Source organism: Triticum aestivum, chromosome 4A (genome assembly GCF_018294505.1).
Source record: "Triticum aestivum cultivar Chinese Spring chromosome 4A, IWGSC CS RefSeq v2.1, whole genome shotgun sequence".
In the NCBI taxonomy this organism is placed as follows: Eukaryota; Viridiplantae; Streptophyta; class Magnoliopsida; order Poales; family Poaceae; genus Triticum; species Triticum aestivum.
The window spans coordinates 506,576,091-506,582,972 of record NC_057803.1 but is presented as its reverse complement, the minus strand read 5'-3'; positions in this window follow the sequence as shown (position 1 = coordinate 506,582,972).

Here is a 6,882-nt window from a genome sequence, read left to right as displayed (position 1 = left end):
GGGCCGGGGCGCGCGACGCGCGTCGGGACAGGGCGGCGAGCGGCGACGACGTCGGGCGAGGGCACGAGCGACGGCGAGTGGGTGGCGACGGCGACCTCGGGCAGCTAGGGGAGGCGACGGCGACATCGGGGCAAGGGCCGGCATCGAGGAGCAGCGCAGCAGCCTGGCGGCGTTGGAGAAGAATGGCGGGTGAGTGGAAATTTCCCAAGTGTTTGGTTATATAGGAAAGGCTTTGGTCCCGGTTCGTGGCACAAACCGAGACCAATGCCCCCCTTTAGTCCCGGTTGGTGCCATCAACCGGGACCAAAGGCATCTTTTTAGCAGCCCAAAGAGCGGGAAGCGGCGGCCTTTGGTCCCGGTTAGTCCCGGTTGGAGCCACCAACCCGGGACCAATGGCCTCCTTTAGTCCCGGTTGGAGCCACCAACCGGGATCAAAGGCCTGGCGCGGTGCGGTGGGAAGTTTAGTCCCACCTCGCTAGCTGAGAGAGCTCAGCACCTGTTTATAAGCTGCGTTGCGGCTCAGGTGCTGAGCTCCTCTCTAATATGCAGGCAGTACTTGCCTACCCTTGTCACTTCCTTGTTGGGCCTATTGGGCCTGCGGGCCTGCATCCTGGCCCATGTACAGATGGGTTTCTAGTCATATGCAGGCCGTGTGGCCCAATAGGTGGCATTTTTATTTTTTCCAGTATTTGTTTTTTTTGAATTATTTATTTTCTTTTTATTCTTGCTTTATTTTTTATTCTTTTTGCTTTTAGTTTTAGAAAAATTATAAACTTTCTGTTAGTGCCATTAGTTTTCAAATTTGAATAGTTAAAATTTGAATTCTTTGAAATTTATGTGAACCACAAGTTTGTGATTAACTTTACTAGAAAAATAGTTTTTTTTTCCAGTTTTTTGTTTTATTTTCTGCATTATTTATTTTCTTTTTTTTGCTTTATTTTTTAATTCTATTTTGCTTTTAGTTTTAGAAAAATTATGAAGTTTCTGTTACTGCCATTAGTTTTCAAATTTGAAAACACTTTTTTGTTTTTTTTGTTTTCTTTGTTGCTTTATTTATTTTATTTTGTTTTATTTACAAAAAAATACTTATTGTTGCTATTTTTATTTTTTTCCAAATTTTTTGTTTTGTTTTCTGTATTATTTATTTTCTTTTGTTTTTTGCTTTATTTTTTATTTCTTTTTGCTTTTAGGTCAGCAAAATTATAAACTTTCTGTTAGTGCCATTAGTTTTAGAAAAATTATAAACTTTCGGTTAGTGTCATTGGTTTTCAAATTTGAATAGTTAAGATTTGAATTCTTTGAAATTTGTGTGAATCACAAGTTTGTGATTAACTTTACTAAAAAAATGAACATAGATGCACCTATAGAGAAAATTCGACCTAAATCCATAGTTTTCAAATGAACTCTGAAAAAGTTGGCATAGCATACTCATGTGTTACAAAGCTGGCATGGTATCATCATAATAGTTGCGGGAGAAAGTCTTCACTTTTTCTTCGCTTGTGTCATTTGCTTATTGCGCCGTAATCATGGATAATCTTCATTGATTATCAGGATGCTTGGGTCAGCCTTGACATTGAAGGGAGGAATTTCATGAAACTTTTCATAATCTTTAGACATGTCTGTCCTGCCCTCCACTCCCAGGATATCCCTTTTTCCTGAAAGAACTATGTGGCGCTTTGGCTCATCGTATGATGTATTCGCTTCCTTATCTTTTCTTTTTCTCGGTTTGGTAGACATGTCCTTCACATAGATAACCTGTGCCACATCATTAGCTAGGATGAACGGTTCGTCAGTGTACCCAAGATTTTTCAGATCCATTGTTGTCATTCCGTACTGTGGGTCTACCTGTACCCCGCCTCCTGGCAGATTGACCCATTTGCACTTAAACAAAGGGACCTTAAAATCATGTCCGTAGTCAAATTCCCATATGTCCACTATGTAACCATAATATGTGTCCTTTCCGCTCTCGGTTGCTGCATCAAAGCAGACACCGCTGTTTTGGTTGGTGCTCTTTTGATCTTGGGCGATCGTGTAAAATGTATTCCCATTTATCTCGTATCCTTTGTAAGTCAATACAGTTAAAGATGGTTCCCTGGACAACAAGTACAACTCATCACAAACAGTGTTGTCACCTCTGAGACGTGTTTCCAACCAACTGCTGAAAGTCCTGATGTGTTCACATGTAATCCAGTCGTCGCACTGCTCCAGGTGTTTGGAGCGCACACTGTTCTTGTGTTCATCGACATACGGGGTCACCAAGGTAGAGTTCTGTAGAACTGTGTAGTGTGCTTGAGACCAAGAATATCCGTCCCTGCATATTATTGAGTCACTTCCAAAAGTGTCTTTTCCAGTCAGTCTCCCCTCATACCGCAATTTAGGGAGACCTATCTTCTTAAGGCCAGGAATGAAGTCAACACAAAATCCGATAACATCCTCTGTTTGATGGCCCATGGAGATGCTTCCTTCTGGCCTAGCGCAGTTACGGACATATTTCTGTAGGACTCCCATGAACCTCTCAATGGGGAACATATTGTGTAGAAATATGGGCCCCAGAATGTCAATCTCGTCGACTAGATGAACTAGGACGTGCGTCATGATATTGAAGAAGGATGGTGGGAACACCAGCTCGAAACTGACAAGACATTGCGCCACATCACTCCTTACCCTTGGTACGATTTCTGGATCGATCACCTTCTGAGAGATTGCATTGAGGAATGCACATAGCTTCACAATGGCTAATCAGACGTTTTCCGGTAGAAGCCCCCTCAATGCAACCGGAAGCAGTTGCGTCACAATCACGTGGCAGTCATGAGACTTTAGGTTCTGAAACTTTTTCTCTGGCATATTTATTATTCCCTTTATATTCGACGAGAAGCCAGTCGTGACCTTCATACTGAGCAGGCATTCAAAGAAGATTTCTTTCTCTTCTTTCGTAAGAGCGTAGCTGGCAGGACCTTTATACTGTTTCGGAAGCATGCCGTCTTTTTCGTGCAAACGTTGCAGGTCCTCCCGTGCCTCAGGTGTATCTTTTGTCTTCCCATACACGCCCAAGAAGCCTAGTAGGTTCACGCAAAGGTTCTTCGTCACGTGCATCACGTCGATTGAAGAGCGGACCTCTAGGTCTTTCCAGTAGGGTAGGTCCCAAAATATAGATTTCTTCTTCCACATGGGTGTGTGTCCCTCAGCGTCATTCAGAACAGCTAGTCCGTCGGGACCCTTTCCAAATATTACGTGTAAATCATTAACCATAGCAAGTACGTGATCACCGGTACGCATGGCGGGCTTCTTCCGGTGATCTGCCTCGCCTTTGAAATGCTTGCCTTTCTTTAGACATTGATGATTGGTCAGAAGAAATCGACGATGGCCCAGGTACACATTCTTCCTACATTTGTCCAGGTATATACTTTCAGTGTCATCTAAATAGTGCATGCATGCGTGGTATCCTTTGTTTGTCTGTCCTGAAAGGTTACTGAGAGCGGGCCAATCGTTGATGGTCACGAACAACAACGCCTTTAGGTTAAATTCCTCCTGTCTGTGCTCATCCCACTTACGTACACCGTTTCCATTCCATAGCTATAAAAGTTCTTCAACTAATGGCCTTAGGTACACATCAATGTCGTTGCCGGGTTGCTTAGGGCCTTGGATGAGAACTGGCATCATAATGAACTTCCGCTTCATGCACATCCAAGGAGGAAGGTTATACATACATAGAGTCATGGGCCAGGTGCTGTGATTGCTGCTCTGCTCCCCGAATGGATTAATGCCATCCGCGCTTAAAGCAAACCATACGTTCCTTGGGTCCTTTGCAAACTCATCCCAATATTTTCTCTCGATTTTTCTCCACTGCGACCCGTTAGCGGGTGCTCTCAACTTTCCATCTTTCTTACGGTCCTCACTGTGCCATCGCATCAACTTGGCATGCTCTTCGTTTCTGAACAGACGTTTCAACCGTGGTATTATAGGAGCATACCACATCACCTTCGGAGGAACCCTCTTCCTGGGGGGCTCGCCGTCAACATCACCAGGGTCATCTCGTCTGATCTTATACCGCAATGCACCGCATACCGTGCATGCGTTCAGATCCTTGTATGCACCATGGTAGAGGATGCAGTCATTAGGGCATGCATGTATCTTCTCCACCTCCAATCCTAGAGGGCATACGACCTTCTTTGTTGCGTATGTACTGTCGGGCAATTCGTTATCCTTTGGAAGCTTCTTCAATATTTTCAGTAGCTTCTCAAATCCTTTGTCGGCCACAGCATTCTCTGCCTTCCACTGCAGCAATTCCAGTACGGTACCGAACTTTGTGTTGCCATCTTCGCAATCGGGGTACAACCCTTTTTTGTGATCCTCTAACATGCGATCGAACTTCAGCTTCTCCTTTTGACTTTCGCATTGCGTCCTTGCATCGACAATGACCCGGCGGAGATCATCATCATCGGGCACATCGTCTGGTTCGTCTTGATCTTCAGCAGCTTCACCCGTTGCAACATCATTGGGCACATCGTCTGGTTCCTCTTGATCTTCACCAGCTCCCCCCGTTGCAGCATCACCATATTCAGGGGGCACATAGTTGTCATCGTACTCTTCTTCTTCGATGTCTTCCATCATAACCCCTATTTCTCCGTGCCCCATCCAAACATTATAGTGTGGCATGAAACCCTTGTAAAGCAGGTGAGAGTGAAGGATTTTCCGGTTAGAGTAAGACCTCGTATTCCCACATTCAGTGCATGGACAACACATAAAACCATTCTGCTTGTTTGCCTCAGCCGCATCGAGAAACTCATGCACGCCCTTAATGTACTCGAAGGTGTGTCTGTCACCGTACATCCATTGCCGGTTCATCTGCGTGCGTTATATATAATTAAGTGTCCAAATTAATAAAAGTTCATCATCACATTAAAACCAAAGTACATACATAGTTCTCATCTAACAACATATAGCTCTCCAGAGCATCTAATTGATTAAAGCATACATTGAAACTATGTAAAACATTTCAATGCGAAAACAAATGCGATCATAATCGCAATCAAGGTAACAATTGATCCAACGGCATAATGATACCAAGCCTCGGTATGGATGACATATTTTCTAATCTTTCTAATCTTCAAGCGCATTGCATCCATCTTGATCTTGTGATCATCAACGACATCCACAACATGCAACTCCAATATCATCTTCTCCTCCTCAATTTTTTTTATTTTTTCCTTCAACAAATTGTTTTCTTCTTCAACTAAATTTAACCTCTCGACAATAGGGTCGGTTGGAATTTCCGATTCACATACATCCTACATAAATAAAATCTATGTCACGTTGCTCGGCATAATTTTCATAAACAATAACTGAACCAATAGTTATAAAGATAATATATATACCACATCCAAATCATAGACAGGACGAGGGCCGACGGGGGCGGATACCAAAACCATCACACTATATAAGATGCAATAATAAAAGTAAGAAAATAATACAAGTATCTATGTAAACATACAAGTAAGAATATTTTTTCCTTTCAGAAAGAAGATAAGAACAAGAGGCTCACCACGGTGGTGCCGGCGATGAGCTCGGCACGGGTGATCGACGACGGTGAAGACGGGGATGGGGCGTGACAGACCGCTAAACCTAGACAAATATTGAGGAAAATGGAGCTTGGAGGTCGAGCTTGGAGAGGAGAAAGCTTAAGTAGTGTGGCTCGGGCATTCCATCGAACACCTTGTGTGCATAGGAGGTGAGCTAGAGCACCACCAAGCCTTCTCCCCCTCGGCCAGAAAAAACAGAGCAGTGTGCTCTGCTCTTACGCGAGGGGGTATATATAGGCACCTCATTGGTCCCGGTTGGTGGCATGAACCGGGACTAAAGGGGAGCCTTTGGTCCCGGTTCAAGCCACCAACCAGGACCAATGATGGTGGGCCAGGAGCGAGGCCCATTGGTCCCGGTTCGTCCCACCAACCGGGACCAAAAGGTCCAGACGAACCGGGACCAATGGCCCACGTGGCCCGGCCGGCCCCCTGGGCTCACGAACCGGGTCCAATGCCACCATTGGTCCCGGTTCTGGACTGAACCGGGATTAATGGGCTAACCCGGTCTGGACTTTTGCCCCCTTTTCTACCAGTGCTACCCATCTCCGCCTCAGTAAGTTATCTTTGGTTAGGATCACTTGTTTGTGGACAAACCACATAAATATCTGAATTCGTAAGGGCACTTTAACTCGCCAAATATGAAGCGATCGCGAGATTGGGCCAGAGTTGATGAGATCTAAGTACATAGACTTGACCGTGAACAAGCCATTATTCGTGAGCTTCCATCTAAAAGAATCCTCCTCGTCAGAAAGGCGCACCTCCATTAGCCTCCTCACTAAGTGCAGCCAAGAAGTCCAGCTGTCCCCAACTAGAGATCGTCTGAACTGGATATTCAAGGGTACCGTCTGCATCACCGTTGCCACGTACTCCTTCTTACGTTGAGCAATATGATACATAGAAGGATACTGGAGAGCTAGCGGCGTATCACCTAACCACGTATCCTCCTAAAACCTTATTGTTGAGCCGTCCCCAACACTAAACTTCACCCTATGGAAGAAAGTGTCTTTCATTCTCATGAGTCCCTTCCAAAATGGTGAATCATTAGGTCTTACGGTAACCTGGGCTAGAGTTTTGGAGTGTAAATACTTGTTGTGAAGAATCCGGGCCCACATTCCTTCGAAATGCAGCGATAATCGATATGGCCATTTACTCAACAAGCATTTATTTTTTACCTCGAGGTTTTCAATCCCAAGACCCCCTAGTCCTTTGGTCGACAAATAATATCCCATCTTACCAGACGATATTTTGTCTTAACCTCGTCCAATTGCCAGAAGAATCAAGATCGATAAAAGTCTAATCACTT